At 44.1% G+C, this 21,752-nt stretch overlaps 1 pseudogene; it reads right to left on the bottom strand.

The window, feature by feature from the left end:
* Positions 1–1,121: 1,121 nt before the first annotated feature.
* Positions 1,122–21,752, bottom strand: part of LOC139162979 (zinc finger protein 208-like) — a 37,071-nt pseudogene continuing 16,440 nt past the window's right edge.

Raw genomic sequence — 21,752 nt, 5'->3', positions numbered from 1 at the left:
GGCAGCGGCTGGGCGCGGCTACAGCGGCGAGGGTGCGTCCGACTTGGGGCTGGCAGCGCCCGACACAGCGGGGAACATCGGCGCAGGAGGCAGGAGGACCGGGCGAAGTGAGCAGCAGGCATGGGCTGGGGTCTTTCCCCTAGGGGCAAAGGTGGTGGTTGCAGGGTGGTTTTGCTGCAGGCGGGTGTCTAGGCACCGCAGCTCCCCCCAGTACTCCCGCGGACCTCTTCCAGACACCCTGACTCCCCCAGCTTCTGTGCTTTTCTTTCTGCTTCTGGATGGATGGGAGGAGCTAAGCGGCTGGAGGAATCAATGTAAAACGCCGCTGGGCTGGCAACGGCTGCTTAGCTCCTTCTGTCCAGCCCGAAGCCGAAACAAAAGCGCGGAGGCTGCAGGAGTCGGGATGTGTGGAACTGGGGGGAGCTGCAGTGCCTAGACACCCGCCTGCAGCAAAGCCCCCACGCGACCACCACCTTTGCCCCCAGGGGAAAGACCCCAGCCCACGCCTGCTGCTTGCTCTCCCGGAAAGACTCCAGCCCACACCTTCGGGAGCTTCCCAGCCAGGTCCATTCCACAGGGCAATGGCCACGGCTAGCCCCAGTTCTCCCGCTGACCCTTTCCACACACGCACACCATCCCCAGCCTCTGCGACGGCTGTCATCTTCTAAAGAAGCAAGAAGAGGAGGAGCTGGGCGCGGAGGAAGGCGAATGTGGCCCGGAGGCTGGGAGGGAGGCGGAATACAGGAGGAGGAGGAGGAGGGAGGCCAGGAGGGAGAGGGAGGGAGGAAGGAGAGAGAGAAAGGTTTCTGCCTGAAGTGAGATAGGGGTGGCGGCGCAGCGCGAATCCGGCAAGGGCTTCCCCAACCTTTCCCCAACCGCTACCGGACTCCCGCAAGATGATCCTAGAACCCCAGTGGGGCCTCCCAGACACAAACAATCAGAGAAGACGCACGTACAAACCGCCCATGCGTTTCCCTCCCTTCCCTTCCAGTCATTGCAAGCCAGACAGTAACTGTTGACTTTTCGGTTAATCCACCCACGAGGCTCCCTCCGGGCAGCCTGCGCTATTTCCCCCCGTCTTCCCCCCTCCACGCACCCCCGAACAAAATCCGAATGCCAGCAGTAATGAGGCAAAAGGGATGAATTTTGGGCTTGCACACATTAATAGCTTTTCCATTGATTCCTATGGGAAACATTGTTTCGTCTTACGAACTTTTCACCTTACGAACCTCCTCCCGGCACCAATTAACTTCGTAAGATGAGGTATTACTGTATTTTTCTAATTGTATTCTCATCTAAGGGAGTTTCCTCATTCTTCAGTGCTGTGAAAATACATTTCGTAGAAACATTTCACACAGACATGTAGCATTAAAGATTCGTTCCCTCTGTCATACTTTCATGCTATTATATCTAACAAAATATTTCTGGTTTAAATCTATATGTTCCTTTAACATTTTCTCTAACCATGTGTGTATTTTCAACCTTTTTTTCCCTTTTTTGCACCATGCATCTTTCTCATATATCGATTGCATTTGCTGGTGTGCTAGGTCCACAACTTGGTTTTGTAGTTCCTGTTTTGTTTTTAGTTCCCCTTCCTCATTCAGAATGTGTTTATATGGTACATTTTATTCAAAGTTTACAACATTTGGATGTATCAGTGCTTCCATTGTGGAAAGCCAAGCTGGTATTTTCATATGGGTTTTTCCTTTAACCTTTTCCCACACTAAGAGTAGAGCATTTCTTATATATTTTACATAATGTCTTTGAAAATATCTATGCATTTTATTCTTTTCACACCACAAAAAAGCATGCCATCCCAAATGAAGATCGTGTCCCTCTAACAATAGTACTTTTATATGTCTTACGATTTAGCCATTGTTTCCCCCGAGTTAGAATGGAAGCCTGGCAATAAAGCCCCCAGTCTGGCTGCCCAAAGCCACCTATATGTTTGACAGGTCTGTATAATTCAGAGGTTTCTTTAGATATTAACTTGTTGCTAGTTAGCTGTCCTTGGGGTAAGTCGATTTTTGTAATTGTATACAGGAAAACCGCTATAAGAATAAACACAAGTTGAGAGGAGAGAGCTTCCGAACAAAGAGACTTCTTCTCAACCCAGAGAAATTTCTTCCTAGGTTGGAGCAGCTTTGCTCATAAAATCATGTCTTCGTGTCGATGATTACTACACAGTTTCCCAAGTCCAATTTAATTTGTTGTATTAATCTTTTATACTTATTGCACTTCTTGCTGTTACGTATACTCCCATATTTCTTGATCATCTGAAGGTCTATCTTTGTCAATTCATTTTTCTGTTGATCTACATTCCATTTTTACAAAAACCCATCTGCATTCCATACATTTTTATTTCCCTCTGGTGTGGCTCTTCTTATGGAAAATAAGCTTACACTTCAATCGGTAGCTCTTCCCACATTCCAGGCATTTTCAGGGTTTCTCAGCTGTGTGGATCCTTTTATGGGAAGTCAGATTCCTACTGGCAGTGAAAGTCTTTCCACACTCTGTGCACTTGTAAGGTTTTTCTCCTGTATGTTTCATGTTATGAGAATTAAGTTCACTGCTTCGGTGAAAGTTCTTCCCACACTCCATACATTTATAGGGTTTTTCTCCTGTGTGGATCCTTTTATGCTTTACAAGACTACCATGATACCTGAAGTCCTTCCCACAGTCTTGGCATTTATAGTGTTTTTCTCCCGTGTGGATCCGTTCATGAGAAGTAAGAGAACTCTTTACACTGAAGCTCTTCCCACACTCTGTGCATTCATAGGGTTTTTCTCCTGTGTGGATCCTTTCATGCTTTACAAGACTACCGTGTTCCCTGAAGCTCTTCCCACACTGTTTGCATTCATAGGGTTTTTCTCCCTTGTGGATCCGTTTATGACAAGTAAGAGCACTATTGAAACTGAAGCACTTTCCACACTCTATGCATTCATAGGGTTTTTCTCCTTTGTGGATCCATTTATGGGAAACAAGGGTACAGCTTCGGCTGAAGCCCTTCCCACAGTCTAGGCATTTATAGGGTCTTTCTCCTGTGTGGATCCGTTTATGGTAAAGAAGACTACTCCTTTGGCTGAAGCCCTTCCCACAGTCTAGGCATTTATAGGGTTTTTCCCCTGTGTGGATCCGTTTGTGACGCCTAAAATCAGTGTTTTCCCTGAAGCTCTTCCCACACTCCATGCATTTATAGGGTTTTTCTCCTGTGTGGAGCCGTTTATGGGAAAGAAGATCACTGCTTCGGATGAAGACCTTCCCACAGTCTAGGCATTTATAGGGTTTTTCTCCTGTGTGGATCCGTTTGTGACAACTAAGACCATTGTTTGCACTGAAGCTCTTTCCACACTCCATGCATTTATAGGGTTTTTCTCCTGTGTGGAGCCGTTTATGGGAAACAAGTTGACTGTGAGTGTTGAAGACCTTCCCACAGTCTAGGCATTTATAGGGTTTTTCTCCTGTGTGGACCCGTTTGTGATAACTAAGAGAACTGTTTGTCCTGTAGCTCTTCCCACACTCCATGCATTTATAGGGTTTTTCTCCTGTGTGGAGCCGTTTATGGGAAACAAGGTGACTGTTAGTGTTGAAGACCTTCCCACAGTCTAGGCATTTATAGGGTTTTTCTCCTGTGTGGATCCGTTTATGGGAAACAAGGCTTCCGCTGTGGCTGAACCCCTTCCCACAGTCCAGGCATTTATAGGGTTTTTCTCCTGTGTGGACCCGTTTATGGGAAAGAAGGTTACTGTTAGTGTTGAAGGCCTTCCCACAGTCTAGGCATTTATAGGGTTTTTCTCCTGTGTGGATCCGTTTGTGACGACTAAGATCACTGTTTGTCCTGAAGCTCTTCCCACACTCCATGCATTTATAGGGTTTTTCTCCTGTGTGGACCCTTTTATGGGAATGAAGGTTACTGTTAGTGTTGAACACCTTCCCACAGTCTAGGCATTTATAGGGTTTTTCTCCTGTGTGGACCCGTTTATGGTAAACAAGGATTCCTCTCTGGCTGAAGCCCTTCCCACAGTCTAGGCATTTATAGGGTTTTTCTCCTGTGTGGAACCGTTTGTGATGACTAAGAGCACTGTTTTCCCTGAAGCTCTTCCCACACTCCATGCATTTATAGGGTTTTTCTCCTGTGTGGACCTTTTTATGGGAAGCAAGGCTACCGTTAGTGTTGAAGACCTTCCCACAGTCCAGGCATTTATAGGGTTTTTCTCCTGTGTGGATCCGTTTGTGACGACTAAGAGCACTGTTTGCACTGAAGCTCTTCCCACACTCCGTGCATTTAAAGGGTTTTTCTCCAGTATGTACTCTTTTATGAGAAATAAGAGAAGACTTCTTTCTGAACCTTTTCCCACAATCCACACATTTATGAGGTTTTTCCCATGGGTGCATCCTTCTATGGCACATCAGGGAACTACTACTTTTGAAGCTCTTTCCACATTCTGTGCACTTAAAGGGTTTTTCTGCACAATATATCCTTTTATGGGAAGTAAGGGAACTCTTCAGGCTGAACCTTTTCCCACAATCCATATACTTATGGATCTTTTGATGAGAAGTTAAATGACCTTTTCTCCCAATGCTTTTTCCACAGCTCACACTGTTGTAGGGCTTCTCCCTTGCCTGGTTCATTTTATGTGAACGAAGATCATAACGGCTGGAGCTTTTTCCAGGTTTGCAATGGTTACTAACTTTGGGATTTGCTTTGAATTTTTTTCTATATTGATATTTCCCCGTATTTTTTTTGGAATCACGATCCATTTCCACACAGTCAAGAATAGATTTTTCTCTCCAATTTTGCTTCTTTTCATGTTTCTTCCTTCCCCTCTGATTTGTAGAGGTCTCCTCAGGAATTTCAGTTTTAATTATTTGCAATGGCACTAAATTTGGCTGTTGGTCAATTTCTTTCTTCTGCATATCAGATGCTTGCAGGGGAAGAAAAACAATTTAGAATTAGAATAATCTACAACCTCCACTTTGGTGTTCCTATGCATAGATTTATCTACTACTGGGAGGAAGGAACAAGGGAAATGACAGCATGGATATTAGTAACCAACTTAAAACACTAGCATGGCTGTACATCTAATCCTTATTATTATTATTATTATTATTATTATTATTATTATTATTATTAATTAGATTTGTATGCCGCCCCTCTCTGCAGACTCGTGGCGGCTCACAGCAATAACAAAATACAATGTACAATAAATCTAATATTTAAAAATATCTAAAAACCCTTATTTAAAAAAAACCCCCAGACATACACACAAACATACCATGCATAAACTATATAGGCCAGGGGGAGATGTCTCAATTACCCCAGGCCTGAGGGCAGAGGTAGATTTTAAGGAGTTTATGAAAGGCAAGGGGGGTGGGGGTAATCCTAATATCCGGGGGAGCTGGTTGCAGGGGTCAGGGCCGCCACAGAGAAGGCTCTTCCCCTGGGTCCCACCAGACGACATTGTTTAGCTGATGGGAACCGGAGAAGGCCAACTCTGTGGGACCTAACTGGTCACTGGGATTCCTGCGGCAGAAGGCGGTCCCGGAGATATTCTGGTCCAATGCCATGAAGGGCTTTATAGGTCATAACCAACACTTTGAATTGTGACCGGAAACTGAACGGCAACCAATGCAGACTGCGGAGTGTTGGTGTGACATGGGCATACCTAGGGAAGCCCATGATTGCTCTCGCAGCTGCATTCTGCACAATCTGAAGTTTCCAAATACTTCTCAAAGGTAGCCCCATGTAGAGAGCGTTACAGTAGTCGAACCTCGAGGTGATGAGGGCATGAGGGACTGTGAGCAGTGACTCCCGGTCCAGGTAGGGCCGCAACTGGTGCACCAGGCAAACCTGGGAAAACGCCCCCCTCGCCACAGCTGAAAGATGGTTCTCTCTTTAAAAAATTAAGGCAAAAACAAGTCTTGACATCTGCACAAGGCACACAAATATTCTCAATTATGACACACCCAACTTGCATTCAATAAGACAACGTATGTAATTGCAACACAAACAAGACAAAATTTGTGGCCTAGAAGGACAACTGCATCAGGAATAAACATCCTCTCCCTGACCATCTTCCCAATTACTCTGCAGTAATGACCCAGAGCTCAAGGATGACCACAAGACTGAACGTCAACATTGGGGGTGGACAAAAAAATGGAAACACTTGACTTTTTTGCCTCATAATGTTTGAACATGTTCAAATCAAACAAAATTTGACATATATTAATGTTTTTTTTAATTCTTTTATTTGATATGTTTTTTTAAACTACCTTTTTTTAAAAACGAAAATTTAAAGGGCAGACCTCTCAGACTTTCAAAGAGGCCAAATTGTTGGTGCTCGAATGGCAGGCGCTTGTGTAACAGAAAGTGCCCGAATGTTTGGCATTTCAAGAGGTCATGTCTCAAAAGTCATGACTGCTTTAGAAAGAGAAGGGAAAACGTCCTCAGCCAAGCACAGGTCTGGTCGAAAGTTGAAGTGGTCTGAGAGAGACCGTCGGACTCTAAAGGGAATTGTTAGAGCCGATCGCAAGACCGCAGCTCCTAAAATCACATCAGAGCTCACTAGACACATACAGAACCCAGTTTCCACAAAAACTGTTCGAAGGGAGCTTCACAAATCTGGATTCCACGGAAGAGCTGCAATTAGAAAACCTCTGCTCTCAAAGACAAATGTTTCAAAGCGTTTAGAGGGGTGTAGAAACCACCAGAAATGGTCCCTCGAGCAGTGGGAAAATGTGATTTTCTCTGACGAATCATCGTTTACCCTTTTTCCGACCTACGGCTGTGTTTACATTTGGAGACAGCCAAAATAATAATTTCATCCAGACTGCCTTCTCCCATCCGTCAAACGTGGCGGGGGTTCAGTGATGATCTGGGGTGCTACTTCTTGGAAATCCACTGGGACAATGGAAGAATTAACAGGACTTTTGGCTGACCAAATTCATCCTATAATCCAAGAACTGTTTCCAAAGGGGGATGCCATCTTTCAAGATGATAATGCACCAATCCATAGAGCAAGAAGTGTTAAAGAATGGCACGAGGGACATTCTAATGGAGTTCAGCATCTCACCTGGCCACCACAATCACCAGACCTCAACATTATTGAGCATTTATGGTCGATTTTAGAGATTCAAGTAAGAAGTCGATTTCCACCACCATCGTCTCTAAAAGAACTGGTGGATGCTTTAACTGGAGAATGGGCTAAAATTCCTTTGGAAACAATTCACAATTTGTATGAATCAATATCTCGGAGGATTGAGGCTGTATTTGCCGCAAAGGGTAGACCAACATCATATTAAAAGATATGTTGATGATTTTTGAAGCTGTTTCCATTTGTTTGTCCACCCCTGTATATATTTAAGTATCTAGAGACAATTTGCCGTGGGTTAAATTTTCCTGCAGAGGAACCCTTACCTAAGGAAGCCACCATCCCAGATGTTTCCATCATGACTTCTTCATACAGGGCTTTCTGTCTGGGATCAAGCAGCAACCACTCTTCATTGTTGAAATGGATGGCCACCTCCCCAAAGGACACAGGACCCTAAAGAAGGAAGGAGGGTTGTAAGCAGACTCGGTGGAATTTGCAAGATCTCCTACAATCTGCAAATCCTAAAAGCACAAATGTCTATGAGGATCAGCTCCAGTGATCTTAGAATCCCTGTTAACAGGAGATGTCCCTGAGGATTGGAGAATGGCCAGTGTTGTGCCTATCCACAAGAAGGGCAGTAGAGAAGAAGCTGGTAACTACAGGCCAGTTAGCTTGACATCAGTTGTAGTTAAAATGATGGAGACTCTACTCAAAAAGAGGTTAAATCAGCACCTAAAAAACAATAACTTATTGGACCCAAATCAGCATGGCTTTACTGAAGGCAAATCATGTCAGACTAATCTCATTGATTTCTTTGACTATGTCACAAAGGTGTTGGATAAAGGTGGTGCCGTGGATATTGCCTACCTGGACTTCAGCAAAGCCTTTGATACAGTGCCACATAAAGAGCTGATAGATAAATTAGTGAAGATTGGACTTAATCCCTGGATAGTTCAATGGATTTGCAGCTGGCTGAAGCGTAGACATCAGAGAGTTATTGTTAATGGCGAGTATTCTGAGCAGGGTCAGGTTACAAGCGGTGTGCCACAAGGGTCTGTACTGGGTCCTATTCTTTTTAATATGTTTGTGAGTGACATAGGGGAAGGTTTGGTAGGGAAGGTTTGCCTATTTGCCCATGACTCTAAAGTGTGCAATAGGGTTGATATTCCTGGAGGCGTCTGTAATATGGTAAATGATTTAGCTTTACTAGATAAATGGTCAAAGCAATGGAAACTTCAGTTTAATGTTTCCAAATGTAAAATAATGCACTTGGGGAAAAGGAATCCTCAATCTTGAGTATTGTATTGGCAGTTCTGTGTTAGCAAAAACTTCAGAAGAGAAGGATTTAGGGGTAGTGATTTCTGACAGTCTCAAAATGGGTGAGCAGTGCAGTCAGGCGGTAGGGAAAGCAAGTAGGATGCTTGGCTGCATAGCTAGAGGTATAACAAGCAGGAAGAGGGAGATTGTGATCCCGCATTATAGAGCGCTGGTGAGACCCCATTTGGAATACTGTGTTCAGTTCTGGAGACCTCACCTACAAAAAGATATTGACAAAATTGAACGGGTCCAAAGACGGGCTACAAGAATGGTGGAAGGTCTTAAGCATAAAACGTATCAGGAAAGACTTCATGAACTCAATCTGTATAGTCTGGAGGACAGAAGGAAAAGGGGGGACATGATGGAAACATTTAAATATATTAAAGGGTTAAATAAGGTTCAGGAGGGAAGTGTTTTTAATAGGAAAGTGAACACAAGAACAAGGGGACACAATCTGAAGTTAGTTGGGGGAAAGATCAAAAGCAACATGAGAAAATATTATTTTACTGAAAGAGTAGTAGATCCTTGGAACAAACTTCCAGCAGACGTGGTAGATAAATCCACAGTAACTGAATTTAAACATGCCTGGGATAAATATATATCCATCCTAAGATAAAATACAGAAAATAGTATAAGGGCAGACTAGATGGACCATGAGGTCTTTTTCTGCCGTCAGACTTCTATGTTTCTATGATTCTCAGCCATCCATGGTCATGGTTGTCCAAAAGACAACTGGACTTTCTGGTTTTCCTTTGAAGATGTTTCACTTCCCATCCAAGATGTTTCTTCAACACCCAGAATGTCCAGTTGCCTCTTGAAAAAAGGACCTTTGGATCTAAAAGCCAAAGTAAAAATTATTCATTGGACATTTCTCTAGGTGGATTCTACACATTATATGATAAAAGGGCAGAATACTACTACTACTACTGCCTACAGACTACTGCTACTACTGCCTACAGCCTACTACTGTCTGACAGCCTACTACTGAACTTCAATTAGTGCATGCTTTTATCGCCTTGACTGCCTCTCCTGACCTTCAATATCATCAACCTGCCTTCATCAAGTGGTCATCTTGTTGTCATATTCCTCAGATTGCCCTGGAGGCCTATAGATCACCCCAATTCTAATGACAGAACCCTCTTTAGTTTGCATGCAAACCCAGAGAGTCTCCAGCTCTTTACCTGCATTTTGAATGATAATTTTTTGTCACCAAAATAAGCATCAGAGGTGCTTATTTGGGGGGAGGTCTTATTTTTTTCACAGCCGCAACCGACAGAGGTGGGGTGGTGGCAGGGGTCTGAGCCGCAGCTTCTTCGGTGCTGCAGCTACTAAGCAAGGCGGTGGGAGGGTGGAGGACGAAGTGCCAACAGTACAAGCATTCAAAGATGATTTAGCATTTATTTTAGAAGGACTATTGGAAACGGACCCTAAATTAAGGGGAATAATAAAAGAATATGGGATTGAAAATAAACAATATCTCAGGGACCGCCTTCTGCCGCACGAATCCCAGCGACCAGTTAGGCCCCACAGAGTTGGCCTTCTCCGGGTCCTGTCAACTAAGCAATGTCGTCTGGCGGGACCCAGGAGAAGAGCCTTCTCTGTGGCGGCCCCGACCCTCTGGAACCAGCTCCCCCCAGATATCAGAGTTGCCCCCACCCTCCTTGCCTTTCACAAGCTCCTTAAAACCCACCTCTGTCGTCAGGCATGGGGGAATTGAATTTTTTTCCCTTCCCCCTAGGCTTATAGAATTTATACATGGTATGCTTGTATGCATGAGTGGTTATTTAAATTGGGGGTTTTTAGATTATTTTTAATATTAGATTTGTTTATATTGTCTTTTTATATTGTTGTTAGCCGCACCGAGTCTTCGGAGAGGGGCGGCATACAAATCTAATAAATACAAATACAAATATAAAACTAAAATCTTAGTTAAAAATCTCATAGAAAATAGGAGAGGGAATTGATAGAGAAATTAGATGTACAGATAGTTAAGAAAGATAAAGACTGGGGGATATACTTAAAAGCAAGATGTGTTGCAATCAAGGAAGATAATTATACAAGACAGTTGCAACAAATTAAAAAAGATTTGGATAAATGGAAAAATGTGCAGCTATCAAAGGTATGGAGAATAGCAACTACAAAAACGAACATCTTGCCAAAGTGACTTTTCCTATTCCAAATGGTCTGAATAGAAGTAGGAAAAAATACATTGATGAATTAAATACTATAGTTTTGAAAGATGTCTGGCAAGGGGGAAAAAAACAAGAATAGGATTGATAACGTTGCAAGAGTCCAAAACCAACAGGGGCTTCCGTCCCCTGTCCAATTGTCTCTCCTTTATCTTTTCTTCCTTTCATATGTCTTCTCCTCTATTTTTATATCTTTTCTCCTACCCTTTCCTTTATATATATTACTACTTGTCTATCCCCTTCAACAGGGGTCCCCAAACTTTTTACACAGGGGGCCAGTTCACTGTCCCTCAGACTGTTGGAGGGCCGGACTATTAAAAAAATGTGCGAACAAATCCCTATGCACACTGCACATACCTTATTTAAAGTAAAAAACAAAATGGGAACAAATACAATATTTAATATTTATTCTTCCTCTTTCTCTCTCTCTCCCTTTCTCTCTGTCCTTCTGTCTTTCTAGTTCTCTCTCTTTCTCTCTGTCCTCTCTCTCTCTTTCTCTCTTTCTCTCACTCACTCTCTTTGTATCTCTCCCTCTTTCTCTCTCCCTCTCTCTGTCTCCTCCTTTCTCTCTCTCTCCCTATCTCTCCTCTTTCTTTCTCTCTCCTTCTCTATCTTTCCCTCTTTCTCTCCCCCTCTCTCTTTCTCTCTCTCTTCTCTTTCACTCACTCACTCTCTTTCTCTCTCCCTCTTTCTCTCTACCTTTCTTTCTCTTTCTCTCTCTCCTTTTCTCTGTCCCTCTTTCTTTCTCTCTGTCCCTCTCTTTCTTTTTCTCTGTCCCTCTCTTTCTTTTTCTCTGTCCCTCTTTCTTTCTCTCTGTCCCTCTCTATCTTTCTCTCTGTCCCTCTTTCTTTCTCTCTGTCCCTCTCTTTCTTACTCTCTGTCCCTCTTTCTTTCTCTGTCCCTCTCTTTCTTACTCTCTGTCCCTCTTTCTTTCTTACTCTCTGTCCCTCTTTCTTTCTCTCTGTCTCTTTTACTCTCTGTCCCTCTCTTTCTTTCTCTCTGTCCCTCTCTTTCTTTCTCTCTGTCCCTCTCTTTCTTTCTCTCTGTCCCTCTCTTTCTTTCTCTCTGTCCCTCTCTTTCTTTCTCTCTCTTATCTCTGTGTGGGGGGGAGGCGGCTGCTTGAAAACCCCTGACCTCCATCGCCTCCCCCCCACGGCACAAGGCGAGCACACCTCGCCGCTGACACAGGCGGCGGGGACTGCCCTGTCCCCCCACGCAAAACTACGCAGCCCCAGATCGCTCGCTTCTCCAGCCAGCAAAGCCGACTGCCCGGCTTTGCTGGCTGATGCAGGAAAGGAAAGCGTCACATTTAAAAAGCACGCCACTTTCTGGGACTGCGGCGCCGTGGTGGCCTTCAAGCGCGGCCCTTCGCGGCGCCCCACCACCCGTTCCTGCAGGAAGAGATCGGGCAAGCCTGGATGAGCGGTCCCGCATGGCCCCAGGCCCCCAGAGCCGGACTCCGCCGCTGATCTCCACCCCCGTTCCGCTCTGCAGCTGAGAGGCGCGTCCACTCCTTCGCCCTCCCCGGCACCCAGTGTCCGGCCCCATGCCGCCTCCACCTCCCTGTAAAGTGCCCGATCTCTTCATGCAGGAACGGGTGGTGGGCTGCCGTGAAGGGCCGCGCTTGAAGGCCACCACGGCGCCGCAGTCCCAGAAAGTGGCGTGCTTTTTAAATGTGACGCTTTCCTTTCCTGCATCAGCCAGCAAAGCCGGGCAGTCGGCTTTGCTGGCTGGAGAAGCGAGCGATCTGGGGCTGCGTAGTTTTGCGCAGGGGTGACAGGGGGACAGGGCAGTCCCCGCCGCCTGTGTCAGCGGCGAGGTGTGCTTGCCTTGTGCCGTGGGGGGGAGGCAATCGAGGTCAGGGGTTTTCAAGCAGCCGCCCCCCCCCCCCCCAAACTTAGCCATGGTGCACTTAGCTGTGACTTTCAGTGGACAGTTTTTCAATTGCCAATCGCCTTTTCATGAATTTCGCGTCCACTCACCACGGAGGAGGAGGGGAGGAGGAGGAGGTGGAGAGGCAAGGGGGCGGGGAGGAAAGCGGGCCTGCAATTGGCCAATTTCTTTCTCGCCTTTAGGGATAGGAACTGTTGCTGCTCTGCCATAGGGCAGCAACAGTTTCTCTCCCTAAAGGCGACAAAGGAAGGGGCCAATTGCAGGCCCGCTTTCCTCCCCGCCCCCTTGCATCTCCACCTTCTCCTCGCTGAGCAGCCGACCGCGGTGAGTTGACAGGAGATTCGGGAGCTTATTTTATCGACCAGTAAAATCTCGTGAGCTGCCACGGGCCGGTTAAAAGACCTTGTTGGGCCGCATCCGGCTCGCGGGCCGTAGTTTGGGGACCGCTGCCCTTCAATGTGTGTTGTGTATTGGACTAAATAAATAAATAAATAAAATAAAAATAAAATACCAGATTGGGAGCTCTATTACCATGCAGCTGTATCCACATGGCTGAGAGAATAGACAACTGTTAGTTCAGAGGTCTGCAAAATTATAAATAATCTGTTTTTGGGGGGTGGGGGTTATAAATTTATTATTGTTTTTCACACCTTACAGAGATTTCAATTTACATACCTCAAATTACAATATAATACAATACAATATCAAATGCCAAATTCTTAGTCAAATTAATCATTTTCTTTCTAATTATTTACCCAATAATTTCTGGTATATGTCATTCATCCTGTGCTACCTCCTTTCCAGGTGCTATCATCGGGAATTTTAGAGAATGTTCTTCTCTTTCATTTATATTTATAGCTATCTAAATTTCTCCTGGCTACTTGCTATTTTTCCTAATGACGCCATCGGGCTTCAGTCCCTTTCTAGCGCTCTTAGAAAACACATTCCTACGTTCATTTAAGAAAAAACCCTCACGCCCTTAAAAAGACCTCATGGTCCATCTAGGATGAATTTATGTTTATCCCAGGCATGTTTAAATTCAGTTACTGTGGATTTACCAACCACATCTGCTGGAAGTTTGTTCCAAGTATCTACTACTCTTTCAGTGAAATAATATTTTCTCATGTTGCTTTTGATCTTTCCCCCAACTAACTTCAGATTGTGTCCCCTTGCTCTTGTGTTCACTTTCCTATTAAAAACACTTCCCTCCTGAACCTTATTTAACCCTTTAACATATTTAAATGTTTCGATCATGTCCCCCACTTTCCTTCTGTCCTCCAGACTATACAGATTGAGTTCATGAAGTCTTTCCTGATACGTTTTATGCTTAAGACCTTCCACCATTCTTGTAGCCCGTCTTTGGACCCGTTCAATTTTGTCAATATCTTTTTGTAGGTGAGGTCTCCAGAACTGAACATGTGGTCTCACCAGGGCTCTATATAAGGGGATCATAATCTCCCTATTCCTGCTTGTTATACCTCTAGCTATGCAGCCAAGCATTCTACTTGCTTTCCCTACTGCCTGACTGCACTGCTCACCCATTTTGAGACTGTCAGAAATCACTACCCCTAAATCCTTCTCTTCTGAAGTTTTAGCTAACACAGAACTGCCAATGCAATACTCAGATTGAGGATTCCTTTTCCCAAGTGCATTATTTTACATTTGGAAACATTAAACTACAGTTTCCACTGCTTTGACCATTTATCTAGTAAAGCTAAATCATTTACCATATTACAGACGCCTCCAGGAACATCAACCCCTATGTCACTCACAAACATATTAAAAAGAATAGGACACCGCTCGTAACCAGTCTCTGCTCAGAATACTCGCCATTGACAACAACCCTGCGATATCTACACTTCAGCCAGCTTTTATCCAAATTATTTAATTTGTCTCTACCTTGAAAGTGAATGAATATTTTCTGTTTGCAATGAGAAAAAAATGAAACCTTGATTCTGCTTTTGTAAACTAGACAGGCTTATTGTGATAGAAATCGCTTGTATTTACTGTTGTGTAAAAACAAAAGGTTGTGGTTGTAATGTTGTTACCTTCAACTGTACCAAAGAGAGTCGGAAGTAGATAATTTTTTCTTTTTTCCCCTCCCATTACTCTGTACCTGCTCTTTCCCCCTTCCTCACTTTTCCATGGGTTTTTTCTTTGTATTTTATAATTCAATGGATTAATAGAAATAAAAAAGTTAAAATGGAAAAAAACCACACCACTCATGAACATTTATGAAACTACTACGCAGGCGTTTCCAGGCCTCAAGATGTAGATAATACAGAAAGCAATTTCTGCTCCTCCTGTTTTTATCCCTTTCCCCAATACAAAAACAAGATTAAACTTGCAATAAAGGAGATTTAGCCTAACTGTTCCTGTGTCCTTCCTGCTTTTCTTGGGATATGTTCATTCCCAAAGGAACCTAGAGGTCTCCTGCCGCTCCACCATATACGTTGCTGATCTCTTCCTTCTTACCTGAGTCAGGAATCCAGCGGCCCTTCCACTTCCACCCATAGAAGGAGATGGTTCCGTGAACACCGGTGACTCCATTTTGTCCCCTGGGAAGGAGAGAGACAGGGTGGAAACAGGAAAAGGTTCAACTTCATCTTTTCTGGCTCGGAGGCACAAGATAAGATTCCTTCCTGTCCTGCCCAGTGAGACTGTTCTCCTAACCTTTTGGAGCAACACATGGAAGTTTATCCTCTTGGCGGCCAAAGCATTTGCTCAACCACTGTGATTTCTCACCACCACCCCCCCACTCACCCTAGTTTGAAATGAGAGAAATCAGTGAAATTCTAGCAATCCGGGATACATGCTTGTAAGGACAGGTGATGTTGGAAAATACCAGAATATCTCCGAGACCGTCTTCTACCACAAGAATCCCAGTGACCGATTAGGTCCCACAGAGTTGGCCTTCTCCGGGTCCCGTCGACCAAACAATGGCGTCTGGCGGGACCCAGGGGAAGAGCCTTCTCTGTGGCGGCCCCGGCCCTCTGGGACCAACTTCCCCCGGAGATTAGGACCGCCCCCCCCCTCCTTGGCTTTTTGTAAACTTTTGAAAACCCACCTATGTCACCAGGCATGGGGAACTTAATATACCCCTTAGCTATTATGATTTATGTATGGTTTGTTTGGGCTGTATGATTGCTTTTTATAAGAGTTTTAAACTGTTTTTTAATCATTGGATTTGTATACTATGTATTGTTTTGTTGTGAGCCGCTCTGAGTCCTCGGAGAGGGGTGGCATACATATTTAATAAATTATTATTATTATTATTATTATTATTGTTGTTGTTGTTGTTGTATGGGACAGCAGGGATCTGCGCAGGAATTTACTCAAAATTATCTCTTAAGGAAGACCAAAAACAATGAGAAATCTCTCGTGATGGAGGAGGAACCAGAATGCAACTCAAGGTGGCCCCTACAAGGTCTTCTGCTAAAGGCGAGCCATAAGCATGCTCTGAAGGGAGGGAATTCCTTTGTGCATCTTAAGTCTTCTAGCTTGAAAAGGGAGTTGAGTCACCTTCTACTAAACCCAACAACTAATATGGGAGAAGACACAGAGAATTAAGGATGACTGGAATCTTCCTAGAAAACCTCCAATCCGGTTTAAGAGACTTCCCTTACCTCCTGAGGTGCCCTGATCTTGACCTTTATCCTTGGGGAGCCCTCTGAAAGACAGATCAGGAGAAAGATTTGTGAGACCAATTACTCAATTACTTCCCATTCCTGCAAGGAACTCAACACCTGAAATATAAGCAAAGAAGATCTGTTAAGAACAAGGACAAAAGAGGATGTGGATTTTATCTTCTGCCTACAAAACTCTTGTGTCCATCAGTGCCGATGGATGAGAGCCAATGGGAGAATCGCTCCAAATCAGAAACTCTTTGGAAGCATTTATTCTTTTATTGATTGGTTTTGTCCAATACACAATGAGGGTTTTAGTGGATATACACATAGCAAAATACATGATGACGGTTACAGAGGAGATACTCATAGTAAAATATATCTAAGAAAGAATAGAAGATACAGTATAGGAATAAAATACAGTATATCAATGAAAGAATAAAGTAAGAGATATAGGAATAGAAGAAAGGTATAGGAGATATAGGAGAGCAAATAGGACAGGGGACGGAAGGCACTCTAGTGCACTTGTACTCGCCCCTTACTGACCTTTTAGGAATCTGGAGAGGTCAACCGTGGATAATCTAAGGGTAAAGTGTTGGGGCTTTGGGGATAACACTACGGAATCCGGTAATGAGTTCCACGCTTCGACAACTCAGTTACTGAAGTTGTATTTTTTACAGTCAAGTTTGGAGCGGTTAATATTAAGTTTGTATCTGTTGTGTGCTCTTGTGTTGTTGCGGTTGAAGCTGAAGTAGTCGCAGACAGGCAGGAAGCATGAACAATTTCATTAATGAGGTTCTCTAAAGTCTACGGAGTGGGGTGGCATACAAATCTAATAAATAATTAAATATACAAATCTAATTAATGTTTCCAAATGTAAAATAATGCACTTGGGGAAAAGGAATCCTCAATCTGAGTATTGCATTGGCAGTTCTGTGTTAGCAAAAACTTCAGAAGAGAAGGATTTAGGGGTAGTGATTTCTGACAGTCTCAAAATGGGTGAGCAGTGTGGTCAGGCGGTAGGGAAAGCGAGTAGGATGCTTGGCTGCATAGTTAGAGGTCTAACAAGCAGGAAGAGGGAAATTGTGATCCCCTTATATAGAGCGCTGGTGAGACCACATTTTGAGTACTGTGTTCAGTTCCAGAGACCTCACCTACAAAAAGATATTGACAAAATTGAATGGGTCCAAAGACGGGCTACAAGAATGGTGGAAGGTCTTAAGCATAAAACGTATCAGGAAAGACTTAATGAACTCAATCTGTATAGTCTGGAAGACAGAAGGAAAAGGGGGGACATGATCGAAACACTGAAATATGTTAAAGGGTTAAATAAGGTCCAGGAGAGAAGTGTTTTTAATAGGAAAGTGAACACAAGAACAAGGGGACACAATCTGAAGTTAGTTGGGGGAAAGATCAAAAGCAACATGAGAAAATATTATTTTACTGAAAGAGTAGTAGATCCTTGGAACAAACGTCCAGCAGACGTGGTTGGTAAATCCACAGTAACTGAATTTAAACATGCCTGGGATAAACATATATCCATCCTAAGACAAAATACAGAAAATAGTATAAGGGCAGACTAGATGGACCATGAGGTCTTTTTCTGCCGTCAGTCTTCTATATTTCTATAATAATAATGATAATAATAATAATAATAAAAACAGCAACAATAATAAATATCTACTCGGATTTTTAATCTCCAAAACTCCATGAGGGAGAAATGGGGATATTAAAGCACGTGAAGAAGATCTCTTTGTATCCACCCAAAAAAGAAGCTTCTCTCACCTGGATCTCTTCCTGCTTCTCCTCTGGTCTCCCAGGCTCAGAAGGGATCTCCCAGCTTTCACCTGGTCTCCGCGGGATCTCCACAGATCCTCCCAGCCTCAGAATCTTGAATCTGAATGGAGATGTGAGCATCCTTTTATTCTTCCTCCCCTCGTCCCACCTGCCCCATTGTTGGATCTCCCCTCACGCACAGCCAAGAGCAGTTCTGAGGCGAGTTTCCCGCTCCCTCAGGATCTCTTTCCCGCCCCTGAGTGACGTAACTTCCTCTTGTCCGCCCCCTCAACAGATCCCCAGGGAGCAGCTCTCAGCCGGAACTGTACGAAGACTCAGACTGAATGGAGCGTGCGCAGTGGTGCCGTCAGTCGACAGCCAAGAGGTCGCCCCCTGCTGGCCCCTGGAGGGAAATCGCGGCTGTGGAGGCAGCTTTGGAGGCTATGGAAGGTCAGGCTCTGGCCGGAGCTACACCGGCCTTGGAGAGCAAACTCTGTTTTTTTTTTAATTATTATTATAAATTTTATTTATATACATATATATAAACAATACATATATCAAAACCACTACATTTAAAACAAAAAGAAAAAAAGACATAGAACAAAGAAAAAAAACCAATTTGTACGTATTTGCAACGTATCCTATAGAACAAAATGTTTCGAACTATGGTAACATTCTATTATAGCTCTATTAAATTATTTGCATACCCCAGTTTTGAAAAAGAATACCCATCTTAAATTATATGGAACATTCTATATCTTAATATTATGAATAGATTCTAATGCCAGGCAATAGTTTTGTCAAATAAATATTTTTCTGATCTTATTTTAACCACTGCGAAATCAGGTGGAGATCAAATGCTGGTTCTCTCCTTTTGGGAGCTTTCGACTCATTCTCTACGTCTCTGTCTCTGTCTCTGTCTCTCTCTCTCACACACACACACAAACCACATTCAGAAAAGAAGGATTTAAGAGTAGTGATTTCTGACAGTCTCAAAATGGGTGAGCAGTGTGGTCGGGCAGTAGGAAAAGCAAGTAGGATGCTTGGCTGCATATCTAGAGGTATAACAAGCAGGAAGAGGGAGATTGTGATCCCCTTATATAGAGCGCTGGTGAGACCACATTTGGAGTAGTACTGTGTTTAGTTCCAGAGACCTCACCTACAAAAAGATATTGACAAAATTGAACGGGTCCAAAGACGGGCTACAAGAATGGTGGAAGGTCTTAAGCATAAAACGTATCAGGAAAGACTTCATGAACTCAATCTGTACAGTCTGGAGGACAGAAGGAAAAGGGGGGACATGATCGAAACATTTAAATATGTTAAAGGGTTAAATAAGGTCCAGGAGGGAAGTGTTTTTAATAGGAAAGTGAACACAAGAACAAGGGGACACAATGTGAAGTTAGTTTGGGGAAAGATCAAAAGCAACGTGAGGAAATATTATTTCACTGAAAGAGTAGTAGATCCTTGGAACAAACTTCCAGCAGACGTGGTTGGTAAATCCACAGTAACTGAATTTAAACATGTCTGGGATAAACATATATCCATCCTAAGATAAAACACAGGAAATAGTATAAGGGCAGACTAGATGGACCATGAGGTCTTTTTCTGCCGTCAGTCTTTGATGTTTCTATGTTTCTATGCTCAAACACAGAGCAAGGAGTCTATAAAGATATTTTTGCAAGAAGAAACGACTGGACTTTGGGGGTGGGTGCGTTGGAAGACGTTTTGCTTTTTCTCCAAGATTCTTCTTCAGCTCTAACTAGATGGAGGGGAACACAACAATTGATACTCCTTGCGGAGAGGAGCTCATTTTTATTGTTATTATTATATTATTTAGATTTGTTATTATTGTTGTTGTTATTGTTGTTGTTATTATTATTATTAATTAGATTTGCGTCCTTTTAGAGAAATCCTTGAGGCCAATGGGAGGATCTTCCTGGTCTTCCTTGGGGTCACACCTGGTAGTGCGAATGGGTGTGGAAACCTCTTGGAACTGCGGCAAGGACTGTGTTGTAGACCCTCATCCGGTCAGAGCTGAAGAAACTGCTTGGATGAGAAGAGAAACATCTTCACCTCCAACATATTGGCCCCAACAAACTGGGTCCTCATTTTACCCTCTGCCATGGATCATGGAGCTCCAGTATTTATGTGCTACTTCGTCATAGTTATGTCATTAAGGATCGTGAGAAAAATGGAGAGTGGGAGAACAGCCACTAGCCCAGAAGACAGAAATAAACGTTAAAGACATCCTCGTCACCTGACGCTTCTCGGTTGTCAAACTTCCCAGGAGGACAATACTCTGGAAAGCAAGAGTTGGTTGTGTACTCACGGGGAGGCTAGAGAGACATGGGGAAAACAAGAGGAGACCTCCGTTATAGGACGGGCGACAGAGAATATTTATAGCTCACACTCTCAATACAGATCTGCTGCCCATCCGCCCATCCTTTATTGTTTGTTGTTATTGTATATTGTTTCTCGTAAGATTCACTTTGTAATTCTTGGTTTTTTCTTTGTGTTTCTTTTCTCATTTTTTCTTCCCTTTTTTTCTCTTTTCACATGCTTGTATTGTTATTTTTTTATTATTATTATTATTATTATTATTATTATTATTATTATTATTATTATTATTTATTGGATTTGTACGCCGCCCCTCTCCGCAGACTATTTGTACTGTTATTGTGTTTATTGTATTTATCTTTGTAAATAAAATTTATTTTAATAATAAATTAAAAAAAAAAACAAGTGGAGACCTCCAGATTTTAGGCCACATCGACTAGTAGTCTGGAATTTTGGACCAGAATACTTACAGGACCGCCTTCTGCCACATGAGTCCCAGTAACCGGTCAGGTCCCACAGAGTCGGCCTTCTCCAGGTCCCATCAACTAGACCAGTGTTTTTCAACCGGTGTGCCGCGGCACACTAGTGTGCTGCGAGACATGGTTAGGTGTGCCGCAAGGCGGCTCGCCCCCCCCCCCGGTATTGCCCCCCCCCCCGCTATTGACACCCTCCCGCGGGAGGCCGGCAAAGGTTGCTTTGAAATTCGGCCCCCTCGCGCCCATGGCTTCTCGTCGCTTCCTCGAAAGCTGCGCGTATGTGTGCGCGTGCACCCCAAAATACCCCCGCGTGCACCCTTTTTGACGGCCGCGCGCTCCTCATCCCCTGCCAGCCCGCGGGGGTGGGGAGGCGCCGGCAGCAGAAGGGAAAGGAGCCGCGGCCACCCCTGCCTCCCCACGCTGCCTCCGGCCCCCTTGGCCTTTTGGCGCTGCCCCCCGCCCGCCCCCTCTCCTCCTCCGCTGTCTCCTGCCTTTCGGCGTGGCCGTCGCACTTTCGTCCTGGGTGAAGGCTTTTCTTATTTTGAATATTCCGAGCGGCTAGCAGGGGGGTAGGGAGCGCGCGCAACCACCCGCGCGCTCCCGACATTGAATATCACCTTTGCTGGCCTCCGCTGAGAAGAACGGAGAGAGAACGAGAGTGAGTGAGAGCAACAGACAGCAAGATAGAGAGAAAGTGAGAAAGAGAGAGAGAGAAAGGGGGGAGAGAAAGAGATAGCAAGAGAGAGAACAAGAGAGAGAAAGAGTGTGAGAAAGAAAACAAGAGAGAGAGAGAAAGCAAGAGAGAGAGAGAAAACAAGAGAAAGTGAGAAAAAGAGAGAAAGAGGGAGGGAGAGTGAAAGAGAGAAAGAACAAGAGAGAGGGAAAGAAAATAAGAGAAAAAGAGATAGCAAGAGAGAGAGAAAGCAAGAGAGACAGATAGGGAGAGGAAAGGAGAGAGAGAAATGAAAACAAAAAGAGGAGAAAAAAGGAGAAATGATTGAGGCAGAGAATGAGAGGAGAGAGAAACAAGAGAGAGAGAGGTGC

The sequence above is a fragment of the Erythrolamprus reginae genome, chromosome 2 (genome assembly GCF_031021105.1).
Source record: "Erythrolamprus reginae isolate rEryReg1 chromosome 2, rEryReg1.hap1, whole genome shotgun sequence".
Classification (NCBI taxonomy): Eukaryota; Metazoa; Chordata; class Lepidosauria; order Squamata; family Dipsadidae; genus Erythrolamprus; species Erythrolamprus reginae.
Note: the sequence above shows the minus strand (reverse complement) of the source record. Positions and strands in the feature narration are given on the sequence as shown.